This window comes from Camellia sinensis, chromosome 9 (assembly GCF_055761805.1).
Source record: "Camellia sinensis isolate YWXY chromosome 9, ASM5576180v1, whole genome shotgun sequence".
In the NCBI taxonomy this organism is placed as follows: domain Eukaryota; kingdom Viridiplantae; phylum Streptophyta; class Magnoliopsida; order Ericales; family Theaceae; genus Camellia; species Camellia sinensis.
Genome location: NC_138969.1, coordinates 140,446,978 through 140,468,707, shown reverse-complemented (window position 1 = coordinate 140,468,707; position 21,730 = coordinate 140,446,978). Strand labels below are relative to the sequence as shown.

At 35.8% G+C, this 21,730-nt stretch overlaps 3 long non-coding RNA genes across 3 annotated transcripts; 1 reads left to right on the top strand and 2 right to left on the bottom strand.

Annotated features, from left to right (window-relative positions):
* On the bottom strand, positions 1 to 2,375 carry LOC145799191 (uncharacterized). The gene is made up of 3 exons (XR_014341213.1): positions 2,100 to 2,375; positions 1,125 to 1,177; positions 1 to 357 (listed from the first exon to the last, which is right to left on the bottom strand). It is a non-coding gene; the product is annotated as an uncharacterized LOC145799191 (long non-coding RNA).
* Positions 2,376 to 6,211: 3,836 nt separating this feature from the next.
* LOC145798779 (uncharacterized) lies at positions 6,212 to 11,454 on the bottom strand. The gene is made up of 3 exons (XR_014340384.1): positions 11,293 to 11,454; positions 7,254 to 7,306; positions 6,212 to 6,486 (listed from the first exon to the last, which is right to left on the bottom strand). It is a non-coding gene; the product is annotated as an uncharacterized LOC145798779 (long non-coding RNA).
* Positions 7,657 to 10,702, top strand: LOC145798778 (uncharacterized). The gene is made up of 3 exons (XR_014340382.1): positions 7,657 to 8,649; positions 9,362 to 9,437; positions 10,275 to 10,702. It is a non-coding gene; the product is annotated as an uncharacterized LOC145798778 (long non-coding RNA).
* Positions 11,455 to 21,730: the final 10,276 nt, after the last annotated feature.

Genomic DNA, 21,730 nt, shown 5'->3' with positions numbered 1-21,730 from the left:
CCCCAAATCCGGGCATGACCGGCCGTGGCCCACAGGGACTTAGCCCAAGGCACACGTAAGCCTAAACACGAATCCAATCACATTGAACAACTGAACAATAGTCTAATAATAAATAACCAAAACTCAATCCAGACAGGTCACAATTATAAACGGCAAAATCAACCGTAATAAAAAACCATCCAAACTTATGGGATATAAACAACCCACCTAGCAAAAATAATCCTAAATGAACTTCGATAAGAATAAATATAAATATGCACAAACTTGACATAACACTCTAAACTAAAGGAATGCCCTAGAGGTCCATGCAATTGAGTCCTCGCTACGCCATGAGTCCACTCTAAGTCCTTCTAACACCTGGAAGTGATAAAAACTAAGTCAGCTGATAGCTCAGTGAGTAGCAACATGGATAGTAAATACAGTTTTGAAAACAGAGTTCAATTCCAAAATAAGTTATATATCACAGAAACTAGATTGGCATACAGTTTGGTAAATACAATCTGTTTCAAAAAGAAGGTTCCACAAATCAACACTTAAAATACTCATGTCTCGCAAGAACATGATAAACGACATTTTCCACTTAAAACAGATTATAACATGAACACCAATAATTTTTTTTGGGTACCAATAAAAACAAATAATCTGCCACACATTTCTCAGGCTATAAGCCCCGTTGGATCCAATACCGAACTAAGAGTCATCCTCAGGGTGGCACCTGGGCCTTTTCTCAAAGACGATCCGATTGAAGGTCACCTAGTTGTTTTTAAAGGTCTGTTCCTTACAATCGTTGAGCACTAGAGTCATCACGGCCCAACCCGGATCTGTTCCCTAGTGGCCAGAGTCACCACACACAGTGGAATAATTTCCCTGGACTAAATACACACATGGTCCCAATAATCAATACACATCAGTTTCGCAAAACATGGTAGTTCATCATTATAAACATGAGACCAAAACAAATAGTTTACAGTATGCCAAGTTCACACATGTTTCAGAAATAATTTGACTCAATTGATAATATAATAATTTATCAAAACAGTTTAATCATGAAACAACAATTTAATTTTTCCAACAGTTCAGGGTAGGGGAACATTTATAAAAATATGTAGCATGAAACTACTCACCTGGAACGAAATAATGTAATCCTCGAATAGAGTATGAAAGTCCAACTAGTGCCCTGAACCAATATGAAAACTACACGTCACTACTAATTTAAAAATACTAAAGAATACGGACTAAGTAACCCCAAACTAAAGCGCACTAACACGGCTCAACCCAACTCACCGTTACTCTTAAATATTACCTAAGTTCATATTCTTCAAGGTTTAAAATCACCCAAGACATAGATTCCGATCGAAACTTAACTAAAAAACTTTAAGATGAAACTGTGTTTTAAACAAGTTTTCCCAATCTATTCGCTAACTTTGAAAATTACAAAACCCACTCCACGCTATTCGAAAAATTCCAATAACCTCCAGATATGATCTAATATATCCTAAGTTTCAAAACCAATTGGTTTCACTTGATTTGCTTATCAAAATAATTATCTACAATTTATTATATCCAAACAGGTTGTTTTCTGCAGCACTTTAAAGAAATTGACGGTTCTCTTAATATACACGAGCAATCAATGCAAGGCCAAAAACGTACGAAACTAGACTCGTAACCGGTTCTAATGACACTAATTTGATAATTTTTGGATTTATACCCAAAGAGAACAACAATCCCGAATTTACTGTTTCGGACTGGTTTCCTGGACAGATTTGAATACCTCAATTTATACGGATTTTGACTCCCAAAAATTATGAAAAAATTCAGATATGCAATTCAATATGTAATTGATCTACTGTAAAAATTTCAGATTAAAATTCATCCGTTTGATATGGTTTCTTGATTTTTAAAGTTTGCGATTCTGTGCAGAATTTTTTTGGACTGAAAATTACACCCAATCTTTACACATAAATTTAGCTCCTCAAGTTTCTTAATAGGATATCTATATACACAATACATAAACCTACAACCTCTCCATGAATGAATAAAATAATTATAGAATAAGGATAGAACAAAGAAAGAAGAGAAGAAAACCTAAGAGGACTAACCTTTGATGATCACACACAACACAACACAACACACCCAAAAGTTCTTTGATTGCAACATCTTCTTCTTTTTTTCCTTCTCTCAAACCTTCTCCCGTGGCTGCTGTGTTGTTGCCCTATGTGGTGAACAAATAATAGAGTAGGGTTTGTGTTTATTTTATTTTATACTAGCAGTGGGCACACATAGGTCAAATAAATAAATAAATATACAAAATATATGTATAAGTTATATGTAACTCAAATGGTAGGAGTCTTATATATTAACCTTGTGGTCTAGAGTTCAAGTCACACCCTCCTCTCTCTCTCTCTTTTTTTTTTTTAATAATAAACTTTATCTCTAAATTAAAGACTTTCACCATAAATTTATTTTAGGTTTAAAAATTAATTAAAAGATCCTCCAATAATATTTAATTTGCACCTTAGAATTCACCACCCAAATATTTGAGATTGTAATATTATTATTTAATTATTTACTAAATTTTTATATTCGGGTTCTCACATTCTCCCCTTCTAAAAAAAAGTTTCGTCCTCGAAACTAACCTGAGTAAATCATGAGAATAGATGTGGGTACTTCTCGCGCATCTCGTCCTCGCATTCCCAAGTCGCCTCTTCAACTAAATGATTACGCCACAATACCTTAACCAATTTAATGACCTTTGTACGCAACATTTTCTTTTTCGAATCCAAAATCTGAACAGGTATCTCCTTATACGAAAAATCCTCTCTAATCTGAAGCGGCTCATAATCTATCACATGCGACGGACTGTGCACATATTTCCTCAGCATAGACACGTAAAACACATTATGCACTCCTGCCAACCTAGGGGGTAGAGCAACACGGTACGCAACCTTACCAACCTTCTCCAATACCTCAAATGGACCAATGTATCTAGGACTCGACTTTCGTTTCTTTCCAAACCTGATCACTCCTTTCCATGGTGATACTTTCAAGAATACCATATCCCCCACATGAAACTCGAAGTCCCTCCTACGATGATCAGCATAACTTTTTGTCTACTTTAAGCAGTCAATAATCTCTCTCTGATGGTGATAATTTTCTTTATAGCATCTTCTACCAAATTAGATCCCAACATTTGCCTCTCACCAACCTCATACCAACACAAAGGAGACCTATACTTCCTCCCATACAAAACTTCATAAGGAGCTACTCCCAAACTAGAATAATAACTATTATTATACACAAACTGCATGAGCGGCAAATTATCATCCCAATTACCTCTCCACTCTAAAGCACAAGCCCCTCAACATATCCTCAAGGGTTTGAATGGTCCTCTCCGACAGCCCATCTGTCTAAGGGTGATATGCTGAACTAAAATTTAACCGAGTACCCATAGCTGATTGTCAGGCACCCCAAAACTTAGACACAAAACGAGGGTCCTGATCTTACACTATTGACACAGGTGCGCCATGCAATCTAACAATCTCCTTCACATACAACTGTGCAAATCGAGCTAGAGAATAGTTCATCCATACTGCAATAAAATGTGATGACTTGATTAATCTATCAACAACTACCCAAACTGCATTGTGATTACTACTAGTACGAGGTAATCCGCACACGAAATCCATGGTTATATGATCTCACTTCCACTCTAGTATAAGTAAGGGTTGTAGTTTTCCCGCAGGTTTCTGATGTTCTACTTTAACCTGTTGACACACCAAACACTGAGCCACAAATTCTGCAATATCTCCCTTTATACCATTCCACCAAAAATGTTCACAAAGATCCCAATACATCTTAGTACTTCTAGGATGAATGTTATAACTATAACTAGAACTATGTGCCTTCGTCATAATCTCCTTCCTCAAATCACCACCAGCAGGAACACAAATTCGGCTACGAAATTTAAGCAACCCATCATCACTAACCACATAGTCTATATGTTTACCCTCTGTCATCTCTCTTTTAATACGCTCACACTGGTGGTCAATCTCCTGTGCTAAATGAATTCGTTCTCTAAAGGTTGGCTGAACTGTCAATTGACTACAATAAACCCTATCACCAGGCTTAATAACCTCAAGCCTCAAATGTCTCATGTCTTCCACAAAACAACTCTTAATACACAAAGCAGCTACATCTCCAATTGAGACCTTCCTACTCAAGGCATCTGCCACCACATTTCCTTCCCCGGATGATACAAAATATTCACATCAAAATCTTTTAACAACTCAAGCCATCTTCTTTGCCTCAAATTTAGTTCCTTATGTGTGAAAATATATTTCAAACTCTTATGATCAGTGTAAATCTCACATGACTCTCCATACAAATAATGTCGCCAGATCTTAAGTGCGAAAATCACTGTTGCTAACTCTAAGTCGTGCGTAGGATAATTTCTGTCATGTACTTTCAACTATCGTGACGCATAAGCAATCGCCTTCCCACGTTGCATGAGCACACATCCTAAACCCTATCGTGAAGCATCACTATAAATCACAAAACCACCTCCATCTGTAGGTAAGGCAAGGATTGGAGCTAATATCAACGTTTGTTTAAACTCTTAGAAGCTACACTCACAATCATCATTCCACTCAAACTTTACCTCTTTCCTAGTGAGGTTTATAAATGGCAAAGCAATACAGCAGAATCCTTCCACAAACTGTCTATAATATCCAGCAAGCCCTAGAAAGCTACGTACCTCTGTCACAGAAATAGGTCGCAGCCAATCAATAATTGCTATCACCTTCGTGCTATCCATAGATACCCCATCTTTACTCACTACATAGCTCAAAAAGGATACACTGCTCAACCAGAATTCACACTTCTTAAATTTTGCATACAGTCTCTTCTCCCTAAGGATCTAAAATACTACCCTCAAATACTGCTCATGCTCCTCTTTACTCCTCGAATAAATTAGGATATCATCAATAAACACTACCACAAATTTTATCCAGTTGGGGTTTAAATACTCAGTTCATTAAATCCATGAATGTGGCTGGTGCATTTGTGAGACCAAAAGGTATCACCAAGAACTCATAATGCTTATAACGGGTTCTAAAAGCAGTCTTAGGAACATCCTCATCCTTTACTTTCAACTAGTGATAGCTTGACCTCAAGTCCATCTTAGAGAATATCTAAGCTCCCTGCAATTGGTCAAATAGGTCATCAATACATGGCAAAGGACACCTATTTCTCATTGTGACTTTGTTCGGTTCTCAACAATCAATACACAACCTCATAGACCCATCATTCTTCTTCACAAACAACACATGTGCTCCCCAAGTTGAAACACTAGGCTTAATAAAACATTTCTCTAACAACTTCTATAACTAAGTTTGAAACTCCCTCAACTCCAATGGTGCCATTATATAGGGGACTTTAGAAATAAGTGTTGTGTTGGGACCAAGTTAATGAAAAATTCTACCTCGCGATCTAGAGGAAGTCCAGGTAGATCCTTTGGAAAAACACCAACACAATCACTCACTACAGGCAACTCCTCTAACTTCTATTCTGACAGTTCAATATTCACCACACAAGCTAAATAATCATTACACCCTTTACTTAACATTTGATTAGCCTAAAAGGAAGAAGTAAAACAGATAGAAGACCCTTTCCTATCCCCCTGGAAGAAAAACTCAAGTTGTCCCAGCATAGCAAAAACTACTCCCATTCTAAAACAACCAATACAAGCATGATGCTTCGTCAACAAATCCATCTCCAAAATCACATCAAAATCTTTCATCTCTAAAGAAATCAAATCCACTAGAAAAATCCTACCATCCATCTTTATCTGACAAGATCTACAGACATCTCCAAATATTACTATTTCTCCAAATGGATTACACACAATAATACAAACATCAAAGGCTCTTAAAGAATAGACAATCCGTGTAAATATCTAGGTGTCAACTATTAACCATCAAAACGAAATCAAGAACGATTCAACACAAGTTTAAATAAAACTAACTTAACCAAACACTACTAAGTACTATAGGGACTCGGACCTCGTCTAAATGATGAAATGCAAGGTATGTAACTTGATAAATCTACAGCTCTGATACCACAATTGTCACACCCCAAATCCGGGCATGACCGGCCGTGGCCCACAGGGACTTAGCCCAAGGCACACGTAAGCCTAAACACGAATCCAATCACATTGAACAACTGAACAATAGTCTAATAATAAATAACCAAAACTCAATCCAGACATGTCACAATTATAAACGGCAAAATCAACCGTAATAAAAAACCATCCAAACTTATGGGATATAAACAACCCACCTAGCAAAAATAATCCTAAATGAACTTCGATAAGAATAAATATAAATATGCACAAACTTGACATAACACTCTAAACTAAAGGAATGCCCTAGAGGTCCATGCAATTGAGTCCTCGCTACGCCATGAGTCCACTCTAAGTCCTTCTAACACCTGGAAGTGATAAAAACTAAGTCAGCTGATAGCTCAGTGAGTAGCAACATGGATAGTAAATACAGTTTTGAAAACAGAGTTCAATTCCAAAATAAGTTATATATCACAGAAACTAGATTGGCATACAGTTTGGTAAATACAATCTGTTTCAAAAAGAAGGTTCCACAAATCAACACTTAAAATACTCATGTCTCGCAAGAACATGATAAACGACATTTTCCACTTAAAACAGATTATAACATGAACACCAATAATTTTTTTTGGGTACCAATAAAAACAAATAATCTGCCACACATTTCTCAGGCTATAAGCCCCGTTGGATCCAATACCGAACTAAGAGTCATCCTCAGGGTGGCACCTGGGCCTTTTCTCAAAGACGATCCGATTGAAGGTCACCTAGTTGTTTTTAAAGGTCTGTTCCTTACAATCGTTGAGCACTAGAGTCATCACGGCCCAACCCGGATCTGTTCCCTAGTGGCCAGAGTCACCACACACAGTGGAATAATTTCCCTGGACTAAATACACACATGGTCCCAATAATCAATACACATCAGTTTCGCAAAACATGGTAGTTCATCATTATAAACATGAGACCAAAACAAATAGTTTACAGTATGCCAAGTTCACACATGTTTCAGAAATAATTTGACTCAATTGATAATATAATAATTTATCAAAACAGTTTAATCATGAAACAACAATTTAATTTTTCCAACAGTTCAGGGTAGGGGAACATTTATAAAAATATGTAGCATGAAACTACTCACCTGGAACGAAATAATGTAATCCTCGAATAGAGTATGAAAGTCCAACTAGTGCCCTGAACCAATATGAAAACTACACGTCACTACTAATTTAAAAATACTAAAGAATACGGACTAAGTAACCCCAAACTAAAGCGCACTAACACGGCTCAACCCAACTCACCGTTACTCTTAAATATTACCTAAGTTCATATTCTTCAAGGTTTAAAATCACCCAAGACATAGATTCCGATCGAAACTTAACTAAAAAACTTTAAGATGAAACTGTGTTTTAAACAAGTTTTCCCAATCTATTCGCTAACTTTGAAAATTACAAAACCCACTCCACGCTATTCGAAAAATTCCAATAACCTCCAGATATGATCTAATATATCCTAAGTTTCAAAACCAATTGGTTTCTGTGACAACCCCGCCACGGATAATATTTTATATTTGGTTAATTAAGGAGATTTGGGATTTTAATTAGTCGTTATCCTAATTTAGTTTGGGATTTATGATAATTGTGGAATCTGATTCGTATATGATTCTTTTAAAGATTTATTTTTGCAATTAGAAATTAGGGGTCCAAATGGCTTAAGGACGTGAAATTAAGAAGCTGAATCATTTTAATTTTTAATTACGGACCCATTTGGGAGTTTAATTAAATATTTGATTCAGTTTAGTAGAATTGAGATTCGATTAATTAGGTCTGAATTGGAGTTAATTAGGTTAATTAAATTATGAGGATTGAGAATTGTGATTATTACGAATTAAATTTATTTATGGGGTGTCCAATTTGAATATGTAATTTATTGACGGAAATTTGGAGTCTGATTAGAAATTGAAAGCCTAAATGGTTTGAGAAATCAAAGTTGATGATGACAATAAGTTTAATTTAATATTTGGAGCCTTTTAGGAGTTTGATTAAAAAAAAAAAAATCTGATTTAGATTAATAAATTTAAATATTATTAATTGGGCTCTAAAGGAAGTCAGATTAGACTAATTAAATTAAGTGGGATTTGGGATTAGTCATGATTGATTTAATTATGTGTTAATCAAGATTTATTAAGACTAAGTGTTGCTTAGTTAAATTAATTTTGATCATACAGTAAATTGTAGAATAATCTAGAATTGGGTGTGTTTGTGGGTTTGTGTGTGTGTTGAGAAAATCTGGATGTGAAAAGAAGGCTGTGTGTGTGTTTATTCATTGTTTATACGTTGTATTAGATAGAGCCCATTGAATTCATTCTTTGACATTCAGGAAGAGAGCTTGAGCCGAAAGAGAGAGAGAGAGAGAGAGAGAGAGAGAGAGAGAGAGAAGGAACTCAAGGCTTGAGAATTGAAGGAAGAACAAAGGAGAAGAGGGTTTTGTGGGATACCAAGAGTCAAGCAAAAAAATTGTGGAAAAATTATCATAAGGTAAGAAATTTCATCTTTTTTTTAGTATAGTTAAAATAATCTAGACATAAATTGATTCAAGATGGATTTCTAGAGGATTAAAAATGAAGATTTGAAGATTAATTATTTAAATTGGGTTTTACATATTTTGAGTTAAAGATTATGAAATTTTTCTATTTTAGATCTATTATGATTTGGGTTTGATTGTTGAGTTTTATACTCTTAATCAGTTTCTATGAGTGTTTTACATGTAGAAAAATGATCAATTTGATGGTTGTGTTGGAGATTAAGATTTGGGTTAATCTAGGGTTTGAATGTGATGTAAAAATTGGGGATTTTGGTGTTAGGAAATTTATATGTTGAAATTGAATTGATAAATGGTAGATTGGGTATCTCTATGTTCTATGGAGGAATTTTATAAATGATTGAAGTGGTTTTACTGAAGTTGTTGAGTTTATGAAAATGTTGATTTTTGACTTTTGTAGTTAATTGATGGTGGTATTGTGCATATAAATTGATTGGATATTTAAAAAGTTTGTTAACTCAAAAAAAAAATGTACAAAGGATGGGTGTTGTGGAGATTGGATAAGAAGTTTGTTTGGGTGACTTAGAGTTGGAGGAGTTCTTTAGCTTGTCATTCCATAGCATGTCTTATTTAGGATAAATTTTGTAGATGCTGTAATTTTCATTGAAAGCTTTTCCTTAATTTTAGATCCTATTTACCAATTGTTAGGATTGGAGGAAGGCGTCTCTACACCTCTTGGGAATTAATTCGTAGAGTTTCAATCTATGCTTTTGCTAATTTGGAGGTGAGTATACTTACCATGGAAATTACCTTACCTCTATCTTTATTACAAAGTTTGAAAATAATTTTTGAATTAAAGAAAATGAATGATACATTTCATCATGATATATGTATAAAAAGAAAATCTATAAATTTATTGAGGCCAAGGGTTAAGTTTTAATAAAGATATGATTTCATTTGTATAATGAAGTATTAATTTATTTTTTTTTGAGAATTTATTTAAGTTGAGTCTTTCAAATTTTATGATGATGATGATTGAATGACAGAGAAATGTTATGTGAGGGTATTTATTTTATTGATCATATAACCGAATATAGCCTTTGGGGCCACAAGGGCCAAAATGCTTTGGGGTCCTGGGGACCGAAATGTTTTAAGGACCATAAGGGTCGTTGTATGTATAAGGGGTCCCGGGGACCGAAACATTGAAACGAGAATTGAAGTGCTACGATGACATGAGCTATGTTCCTATGGTTATGTTTTGGGTAACGGTACCGTCACCACCTAAGTCGCGAGGTAACGCGACCCTAAGGCTATGTAGTGGATTGTATGATGGACAGGAAATCTTAATGTATTGAAAAGTTATATTTTTGTTTACTTTCATTATCCAAATGTATTTTTTTTTCTGCCTTATGAGATTCCTTGGAAAAATCTTGATAACGTTTTATGAAAATTGTATTTCATCATTTTTATTTTTATTTTGTATAAATTTAAGTCCAATTAAGCTCTTATGTTTAGTATCTTTATTTTGAACCCTATTGGTAGGAGCAAGTTTTATAACTCCATGGTATTGGTATACTCATTGGGCTTTAGCTCATTCTTTTAAATAAATTTTTTTTTTCAGATTCATAGACTTTTGTGTGGCTCGCCTCAACTTGGAAGACTAGAATTTTTTTTGAAGGATCACAGGTGGGCATCTTGTGGTTGAGGTTTTGCTTAGGGTCATTCTAGGATGTAAGCTTACCCTTTTTTTTTTTTTTGAAGGAGGTTGATTGTAAATATTGCTTATGAAGTTGGATGTATTGATGGATTCGTGATTAGTATATATATTATATTTTTTGGGAGGAAATGCTTGGGAACTATCTTGTAACATGATAATATTTTTTTTGTCTTTGAATAGATCATCTCATACATGTTAGGCAATTGAAAGGTCTTATGCACTTTTGGTTGTGGTGGTGTGATGTAAGAATTATACAGGAATTGTGGTGTAAAGGTGCTATAGCGTTTGAGGTGCACCCCCTTGGCAGGGTTTTGCCTTGCCAAGATTGGGTCATTACAGTTTCACTTGATTTGCTTATCAAAATAATTATCTACAATTTATTATATCCAAACAGGTTGTTTTCTGCAGCACTTTAAAGAAATTGACGGTTCTCTTAATATACACGAGCAATCAATGCAAGGCCAAAAACGTACGAAACTAGACTCGTAACCGGTTCTAATGACACTAATTTGATAATTTTTGGATTTATACCCAAAGAGAACAACAATCCCGAATTTACTGTTTCGGACTGGTTTCCTGGACAGATTTGAATACCTCAATTTATACGGATTTTGACTCCCAAAAATTATGAAAAAATTCAGATATGCAATTCAATATGTAATTGATCTACTGTAAAAATTTCAGATTAAAATTCATCCGTTTGATATGGTTTCTTGATTTTTAAAGTTTGCGATTCTGTGCAGAATTTTTTTGGACTGAAAATTACACCCAATCTTTACACATAAATTTAGCTCCTCAAGTTTCTTAATAGGATATCTATATACACAATACATAAACCTACAACCTCTCCATGAATGAATAAAATAATTATAGAATAAGGATAGAACAAAGAAAGAAGAGAAGAAAACCTAAGAGGACTAACCTTTGATGATCACACACAACACAACACAACACACCCAAAAGTTCTTTGATTGCAACATCTTCTTCTTTTTTTCCTTCTCTCAAACCTTCTCCCGTGGCTGCTGTGTTGTTGCCCTATGTGGTGAACAAATAATAGAGTAGGGTTTGTGTTTATTTTATTTTATACTAGCAGTGGGCACACATAGGTCAAATAAATAAATAAATATACAAAATATATGTATAAGTTATATGTAACTCAAATGGTAGGAGTCTTATATATTAACCTTGTGGTTTAGAGTTCAAGTCACACCCTCCTCTCTCTCTCTCTTTTTTTTTTTTAATAATAAACCTTATCTCTAAATTAAAGACTTTCACCATAAATTTATTTTAGGTTTAAAAATTAATTAAAAGATCCTCCAATAATATTTAATTTGCACCTTAGAATTCACCACCCAAATATTTGAGATTGTAATATTATTATTTAATTATTTACTAAATTTTTATATTCGGGTTCTCACATAAACTAATTTGAATTTAATATTTTAAGGACTTAATTGACAAAATTAAAACTTTAGGGACTTCAACGAAATAAGTGTTAAATTTTAGGGACTATATAGTAATTTATTTTATTTTTTTCAATTTATTTAAGCTAAATCTATCTAATAAGTTGGGAGTAGAAGTTGTACTAAATAGTCAATTACAAACTTCTTTAAAATATATATATATATATTTTAGGACCTCAAATAAACTATATCAAATAGCTTCATAACATAATGAAACTCATATTGAGTTTGACAATATTCAATCTGGTTGGTTTTGAATTTTGAATTTTTTTCTTTTTTGTGTTTCGTTGTATTTAGTGAAATTTTTTTACCATTTCAGTTAAGTTTTTTATTTATTTATGTATTTTTATTATTATTATTGGGCGAACCTAACCTAAATACACTTCAAAAATAAAAAATATTGAGAAAAATCAAAAAGAAATACGAAAATATACTAAATTTCTATATTTTTTTTATATTTACTTAACTTTTTATTTATTTTTTCATAAATATTTTACTTTTTAGGTGCATTTAGGTTAGGTATATCTAAAATGTTTCAAATTTTTTTAATTAAAATATTTAAAAAGTTTACTTAAGACACAATAATACAGAAAATGAAAAATTCAAAAACTAAAAAAATGTATTTGTAAGCTCAAGACCAAATAGAGTGATTTTTTTTAATTATTATTATTATTTTTTTAAGGATAATTAACGCTAATAATGTTGGCGCATTAAAAAAAAAATGTTAAAAAAGTTATTTTTGGTAAAAATAAAACTATTTAACATGTTTGGCACACATATGTGTTTTTAAATTTGTTTTGAAAATTAAGAAAGGAGTGGCTGGTGGTGGGAGATGGTGGCAAAAAATAGTTATCAATAGTTAAAGTCAAAAGGTGGCTAAAAAACCCATAGCCAAACAGGCCCTTTTCGCCCAGCTTTGTTATCAATGACTCCTATATAAACTACTCACCTGGAATAGAATGCTTACAATTCACAACACTTTCTTGACATACCTTGAGAGAAAAATGGTTAGCTGGAGGTTCTGGTTGTGCCTAACATTGGTCTTAAACTTCCAGGTGAGGTCTGAGCCGCGTTCTCTCAATCCATCAGTCCAGAGAAAGCATCTCACTGAAGTACATCGTGTTGTCCTTGAGGATGCTGCAGACACTTACAACTGTAGAGTGAGGAACGAGGAATTTAATCGAAGTGGGGATGAGTCCCAACAATCTAGTCCCGGGGGTCCTGATCCTCAGCATCACTAAAAATCACCTCAAGGGACCATTCCCTTATGCTGTGTTTGGTTGAGGGATTTGAGAAGGGATTCGGAAAGAGAAATGGAAAAGGAAGGTGAAATGTAAATAAAACATACCTATATTTCACATAGTTTCACGCACCTTTTTCCTTTATCTTTCCAAATCCCTGCCCAAATCCCTTGACCAAACACTGCGTTAAGGAATTTTGTAACACTGATTTTCATATTTGATGATGCATGTAGCCGATCTCATTTGATGAGAGTTAAGGCTTGGTTAGGTTTATGGTGCATGTATGTTAACCATTTAGTTTTGGTATGCACTTCAGATGTTTGTCCTAAGAAGTGAACAAGCTAAATGTTTGCGAATTGCTGAACTCTTTTTTCTACATGAAAGCTCCTTTTTTTACTGGAATAATTTGCTAAATCATTTTATTAGCTAATGTGGTACAATTCTTTTAACTAATGCAACCAGTTCTCTTCATTGATTTTAGAAGTGTCATTACAAATTAATTATGGAAGTAAGAGTGCAAGCAAACAAAAACTAATTTTTGTTTTTCTAATTTTTTAATTTTTTTTTTTTTTTTTTTGCTACCCCCCTCGTCTAAGTACATGCTCTGTTAAAACTAAGATTAATGCATTCTTAAGGTATAGGTATTTCAATAGTCTTCTAATGATGGAAATGTATGACTCCATTTGTCACCGGTATTCATTGCCCTCAACAACAATTCCCTCTGGCTGATGAATAAGCTCACCATGCAGAAAAGCAATCTCAATGTCAAGCTGCTCAACCTCTAAGTAAAAAAAAGCAATTATAGCAAATAACATGCGGATAGATCTCTGTTTCACAATTAGAGAAAGCACTTATATTAAAGGCTTCATGCTCCTTTGACTATAGATAGCCTTTTTAACACTAAGCTACTTTGCACCTATTAGCGTTTGTTAATTGTTGACCACCATTTCATCTGAAAACTAAGTTGTTAGATTGAAGCACTTCATTAAAGGCATCACGTTCCTTTGACTATATCACTTTTAGCACTAAGCTGCTTTGCACCTATTAACTTCTATTAATTATTCACCATCAATTTATCTAAAAACTCAAGCTGTTGGCCAAAATCTCTTTCATAAAAGGGGCCAAACACGTGCATGTTTTTTAATTATTAGGTGGGCAGTGAAGTTCGAACGCAAGATCTATTGTCTACTCTAAGCACACTTAGGCAATTTTATGATTGGTGGAAATATTTTCTAACATGTACAATGCATAAGAAAACAAGTTTTAATAACCATATCTTTTAAGTGGCTCAAACTTCCTCTTTTTTTTTTTTTTTTTTTTTCAAGCAACAGCGTACTGCTGCTTCTGAGATGCCTTACTTTCAACAACATTGTGGATGTCTTGCTGAATGAGTCGAACTGAAGTTCATTCTGGCACTTCCCTGGAGCGTAAAGTTGTAGCTCTACCTATTCACACACTCCCTAGACATTACTAGCCTCAAAAGGCTCCGTTCTTGAATTAAATCTAATATCCTTATTATTGAGAATCTTGGTTGACTTGTAATTCGGGCACCACAACCTGTATCCCATCATCCCAATCATGCACTTTTTAGGTCTAGGCTATGACTTCCCATCATTCACATGAGCATATGAAAGATAACTAAAAGTTCTCATACTAATGAGTAGGAGTGCTAGACCATACCTTTTTTTGGGTGTTTTTAGCTCAATGACTGTAGAGAAGAGATTTACTCACCTAGTAATTTGCCTAGCAAACTGCATCGGCCCAAACTTCTTAGACAACCTCGTATTGAAAAACATACAACAAGCCCTGTCTAAGAGTGTGATATTCATGTGTAAGACAACTCCATTTTGTTGTGGTGTAGCCTTGATAGAGTGATGCTTCACAATACCCTTATTTCGGCAAAACTTATTAAATTTACCTTCATAGAACTCCATTCATTATTAGTTCTGAGACACTTGACCTTGTTACCTATCTACCTTCCAATCATAGCCTTCCGTACTTGAACTTCGGCAACATCATTCTTTTGTCACCTAGACATTCTTTGAAAAATCATCAATGAATGCCACGATAAAGCTCCTCCCTAAGAATGGCCAGGAAAGGTACCCAAAAGGTATGAATGGATAATCCAATGTACCCTTAGTCCCATGCATGGTTTTTACTTTTATTGACTTGGCTTTGCGCTGCTGGTCGAAGACCCAATGGTCACAAAATTTCAGTTTCCCAATTTTTTTAACAAAAAGAATTCCACATTTCATCAACCCTATTATACCCCTCTCATGAGCCCCAAACTCACATATTGCCACAATTTTCTTAGAATTTGTATGACCTAATAGTAACATTGTTGCAGTAACCAGTCATTGTTCTACCTTGAAGGAAATAAAGGCTACCAATGGTTCTTCTTCCCCTTCATCACAACAAGAGTACCCTTAGAGACCCTTAAAACTACCTTCAACTGAGAACTTGCAACGAACTGAGTCAAGCATGTCCCAAGAGATGAGATTCTTCTTCAATTCTACAACATGTCGAACACCTATCAATGCCCTAAAAATGCCATCACGCATCTTAATTCAAACTGCACCTACTCCAATTGTCTTAATCAAGACACTATCACCATCAATGGCCTTATATGAAACAAATCAGTCCCTATTGGGAAACAAACCATATGAACAACCTGAATATAGAATTGAAACTAACAACCCAAATCATCTAAGAGCAATTTACTACCCTTTACAGACATAACACTCTCCGTTTCAAAGTAATTATTTTCCATAATTTTAACCACATCAATATTCTTATGAGACCAAATTTGAGATCTGCCCCCAAGCTATTGTCTGCATTGAGTGCAATTGTCTGTCATCTTTGTAAACATACCTTGGCGCAGTTGGTAGATGCGAAAATGCCGTCAATTTTTGTCTTGAAATTTTATTTTTGAAAAACAGGGGAAATTCTAAAGTACTGTATATGTTTTGCATTTTCTAATAAACTAGTGGTGGGGTACACGTTGCATTTCATCTAGTGTAGTTATATTTTTTAAATCAAAATTTTCATAATAATATAAAGGAAATGGACGTTATAAAAATATTATTTTATTGTGAATTTATAAACTATGTTGATTTATCAATCAAATACAAAAATAGTATTTCATAGTGGATAAGAAAAGGGAGAGCAAGAGGTTTGGTACTAGAAAGTTATAGAACCACCGATATAAAGTAAACTAATGATATACAAATACGATTTGGCCAATGAATAACTAAGCAAAAATTGTAAGAAAGAAGAAACTTAAATCTGGAATTTATCGAGAATCTTGATTAATGATTTAGATTCAATTCTAAAATGATGGGTCCTAATTCTAAAATAAATCTCAACCGCGCATATATTTTCTAAACAAATTCCTAGTAAAAAATATTGAATTTTGTACAAGTCCTCATAACAAAGATAAATATGTGTTATCAAAAAGTAGTTGGATTCTCTCTTGTACAGTAAACAAAAATAAAAGTTGTATATGCAAAAAATAATGAAAAACTTACACCTTATATAAGAGATGATGTGTTTTTTAATAAATAATAGATGTGTCTATTCAATTAAGTAGTTGGACTCAATTAAAAATTATATTGATCTGATAAGTATAATATTTTATTTTATCACATGTCTCTGAAAAAACAGATGACAAATATTTAAAAATATATATTTTTTTTAGACAAACAAAATAATATTACATGAAGGTCTGTAATGGCCCGGGTCAGTTTAACCCGACCTATTTTCATTTTTGGTTGGGATATGGGGTTGTCCCGAGTGACTTGGACCTTTCTGGATAGTTTGGACCTTTTGCGTGCGTCGGGCTAGCTGTTGCCCAGGTCTCTTGAGTTGGGCTGGTCGTGCCTGCGATCAACTAGGTCATGCCCGTGAGGGGCAACGACAAAAAACAGCTCCTAGTACTTTTGCAAGTGTGTTGCTCTGTGCAAGCAAATGGTAGGCTGCACCCGCGGACAGGGTGAGTTAGCTGGACTGCGTGCGTGGTGTTGGTAACTGCGGCCACGATGGGAGTGGGTTCATGCCCGCAGTCTGTTTTTCTATAAAAGTCCTAAAAAGTTGAAAATATCTATTTCTCTTGATTTCATCTTCTCTCTCTTTCTCTCTCTCTCTCTCTCTCTCTCTCTCTCTCTGCTCTTCGCCATTTCCGACCCTTTAAGCTCTTTGAGCTTGTGTTTCATCTATTTTTACCCACTTTCCACCCCTAGTTTCATCTACCAAAATGTAGAGCTTGGCGAGGGCTTCTATTTAATCTGAGCAGATCGTCTTTTCGTTGTCGACAGTTTTTCCAACTTGTCTCCTTTTCGTTTGAAGAGGTAGGGTCTATTTCCTTAACTCGATATGAGTTTGGTAGTGTATTTGTGAGGCATTTTGTTATATAGATTTTTTTGTTGTTGGGTTGATTTTGGAATTTTGATTGGGGTTGAGGGTTTGTTCCAAATGAGGGGTTGTTTGGTTGTGATTTTGTTATTATTTTCGGTATAGAAAATTGCATGTGGGTTTCTGAAAGTAGAAAAGCCCAATTTGTGAAAAACCCTAAATGATATCAATTTTAGGAATTGGACGGATTTTTGAAAAACGATTTGGTTGGAATGAAAATGTTGCGGGATTTTGGAAACAATGACTATTGTTACTCTTTTGAAAAATATTGAATTATTGGGAAATACATATATATATATATATATATATATATATATATGAGTTTTGGGTTATTAGATTGTATATTTGTATTGTAATCTTTCAATTATTATATTAGAGATAACTGTTTTGGCTATCGGTGGAGGATAACATTGCTGCGTATCAGAAATTGCATGTGGACTAGGCAAACTAGAAGGTTTATAAAATCATACATATCATGGTGCACGTCATGGGTTTTGGAATGGATTTTGGAACTGGATCTGGAACTGCATGTTTTCGAAAAGGTTGTTTGAGTATTCTCATTTTTGTATTGAGAACATTTATATCTTTTTGGAAAATGTTATTTTGGAACACATGTTGTGTTAATAAAATGGTGAATAAAGTAGTAAAGTTGTAAGGGGGTGTTAGAGCAGAATTAAGTTAGCTTTTTTGTCCAAGGTGAAATACCTAAAAACCGAGTGGTAAGTGCTGATTCCATCTGGATAATCTTAGAAAAATGGCATATTGACTTGTGAGAGGGTAATTTATATGAGTAAATTGGGCCGAGCTAAGTCCATCGTTCTTAGACATTGGGCTGAGCTATGGGCCGAGGTGGGAGCTACGATAGCCCGGTCCTAGGCCATTGAGGCACCAAGCCAGTTAGAGATGTGTCTCCAGGGCCTTGACTGCGCTGTCTAGAGTTAAGCCGTGTGGTAGACCGAGGTCTTAACAAGGAAGAGGGTCGAGCTGAGTATAGCTCGGCAATGGACCATCCTGCAATGAGGGTTACCATGATTCTACCTATAGTAGCACGGAGCTAGGGAAGCTCGATTAACTGTAGCACCAGTCGAGGTAAATGGTCTAAGCTATCTCTTTGGCTTGCAGTGACGGGGGTGTTCCAAGGACAAGCATTATCCTTGGGCATGCGACTCCTAGGAGGACTCTACTAAGGAGAGTTAGAGTCCTACTGGGATTTTTGTAGGCGGAATCTATAAGAGCTCATGACATAACCTATGCACAGGTATTGCAATTCTTATTCTCAAATACACATAACTTATTGTCTATTGTCTACTTGCTGACTCAGGCATCGGAGGGGTTTCTGGCACACACCCACTAGCTAGCTCACAATTGTGTTTTCAGGTAGCAAAGCAACGACGCTTGGAAGAATGCAAACTTGGTCAATAGGATTATACGCGAAGATTATTCTATTCTTGTACAATTGGCGCCGTCTATGGGAACCATCATAGAGAACAAACCTTTTGATTAAGTTTTCTTCCAATTGATTACAATGGTGCACAATGAAGACTTGCCTCATTCTGCTATTGATAGACAAACTCCGGAAGAGGAAAGGAGGCATGGGGATTTGTCTTTTATCCTACCCATGGCAGAATTGGATCCCCAGCTACGGAACCCACAGAGAGTTATGCAAGAAAAATAGGGCTCAAGTCGTCATCGTTCTCAAAGCCCAGATGGACAGAGACGAAGGGTGGATTCTCAGGTTCTGGAGGATAGCGTGAAAGAACAAGACGAATTGATAAGGTGGGTGGTGGCTAACATGGAGATCATGAAGCACTAGATGAAAGGTAAAGGGGTGGAAGGAGAAGAGATCTGTAAACGAAAAATGCATTCTCACCACTCAAGGGATTGCAATAGGCGAGTCACACCATCGCAATTTGAAAGCAGAAGCCTTAGGACAAGCGATGCATAATCAATAACCTCCAGGACTTGTTACTCTAGGTCTGAGAAAATGAGGATTGAAAGGTCTTACACGGAGGGAAACAATTATCAACCCTCTCATGCGCATCAAACGACTTCTCAGCATACCGAGTTACCTAGGTCGGAGGACCTGTGGACCGTGCTAGAGAAAAGGGCTTGAAGGAGATAAGATGCCCAGGCACGCGACCCCCGAAGGGTCTCTGCTCTGCAGCGGCTGGCTCCTCGGACACATGGAAGTGTTGAGGTTGGAATGCCAATGTCGCGCCTTGCTTACGAAATAGTAGACAAAGCGTTAGCAAGGTTGCAAAGCTCGTCATTCGTTCCAGTGATAGAGAACGCACCATTACCCTTGGGCTTCAACCAGCCTAAGTTCACAATTTATGAAGGGAAGTCAGACCCCTACATGCACTTGAGCCACTTTCGCTACGTTATGGCCATACATCGACGGAACAAGGCTTTAATGTGTATCTTGTTTCCATCAAGCTTAGGCGACCTAGGCTTAACTTGGTTTGAGCGGATGTTAGAAGGTAGTATCGCTTCATGGGCGCAACTAGTGAAGGCGTTTGTCACCAGGTTCAAGACAAACAGAAAAACACCCGTGGAGGTAGACTAATTGCTCGTTATTGACATGGGTGAGAAGGAAACGTTGAAGTTATACAACAATAGATATTCAGAGACCTTCAACTAGATAGACGATTGCCCCACCAACCTAGATATCGCACAGTATAAGCGGCGTTAGCCGGCGGGCCATAAACTGAGGGATTCAATGACAATGATGCCACCCCTCACAATGGAGGCCCTGATAGAGAGAGTGCACCAGCACATCAGAGTAGATGAAGATGGCGCTCGCGTTAAGGCAAAATTTGACACAACAACAGTTTTGGACAAAAAGCCTGCAGCACAAGTTAACACGGTCAGTCGGGAGGAACGGCCAAACAAAAATGGTCGAGGTAGATGACCAAACGGAGAGGATTACCAAACAAGAAGATTGAGAGTTCGCACCGCCATCACCGCGGTGTTCAAAAAGCCTATCTATCGGATTCTTAACGAGATACGCAACGAACCCTTCGTTCGGCGGCCAGCCAAGTTGGGAGAGGCGCAAATGGGCTACAACGATAGATATCGGAGCACCTTCCATGATGAGGTGAGGCACCAAAATGAAAATTGCACGCCACTAAGGCAGCATCTAGAAGAGTTGGTAGTCGCGGGCCACTTGTGTCACACCCCAAACTCGGGTATCAGCCGCCGTGGCCCACAGGGCTTTAGCCCAAGGCACACGTAAGCTTAAACCCAAATCCATAATCACATTGAACAACTATAGAAAAGTCCAGTAATAAATAACCAAGCTCAATCCAGTGACAAGCCACAAGTATAAACGACAAACCAACCGTAATCAATACCATCCAAACTTATGGGATATAAGCAGCCTACATATCAAAATAATTCTAAATGAACCTCAATAAAAATAAAAAGAAATATGCACAAACTTGACATAACAATCTAAAACAATATGAATGAATGTCCTAGAGGTCCATGCAATTGAGTTCCCGCTACGCCATGAGTTCACTCTAAGTCCTTCTAACACCTAGAAATGATAAACAACTAAGTCAGCTAATAGCTCAGTGAGTAGCAACATGGATAGTAAATACAATTTTGAAAACAAGGTTCAATTCCAAAATAAGATATATATCACAGAACTAGATTGGCATACAGTTTTGATAAAGATAATCTGTTTAAAAAAGAAGGTTCCACAATTCAACAGTTAAAATACTCATGTCTCTCAAGAACATGATAAATGACATTTTTCACTTAAAACAAATTACAACATGAACACTAATAATTTTCTAAGTACCAAGAATAACAAGTAACATGCAACATAGTTCTCAAGGCAATAAGCCCATTGGATCCAATATCTAACCAAGAGTCATTCTCATGGTGGCAACTCGAGCCTTTTCTCTAAGACGATCTAATTGAAGGTCACTTAGCCCAACCCAGGTCTTTTCTTTGCAATCGTTGAGCACTAGAGTCATCACGGCTCAACCCGGATCTTTTCCCTAGTGACCAGAGTCACCACACACAGTGGAATATTTTCCCTGGACTAAAATACAGAAATGGTCCCGATAATCAATACAATTCAGTTTCGCAAAACATGGTAGTTCACCATTATAAACATGAGACCATAACAAGTAGTCCACAGTGTGAGAACCCGAATATACAAATCAAGTAAATAATTAAATAGTAATAATTTTAAAACCTCAAATATTTTGATGGTGAACCCTAAGGTGCAAATTAA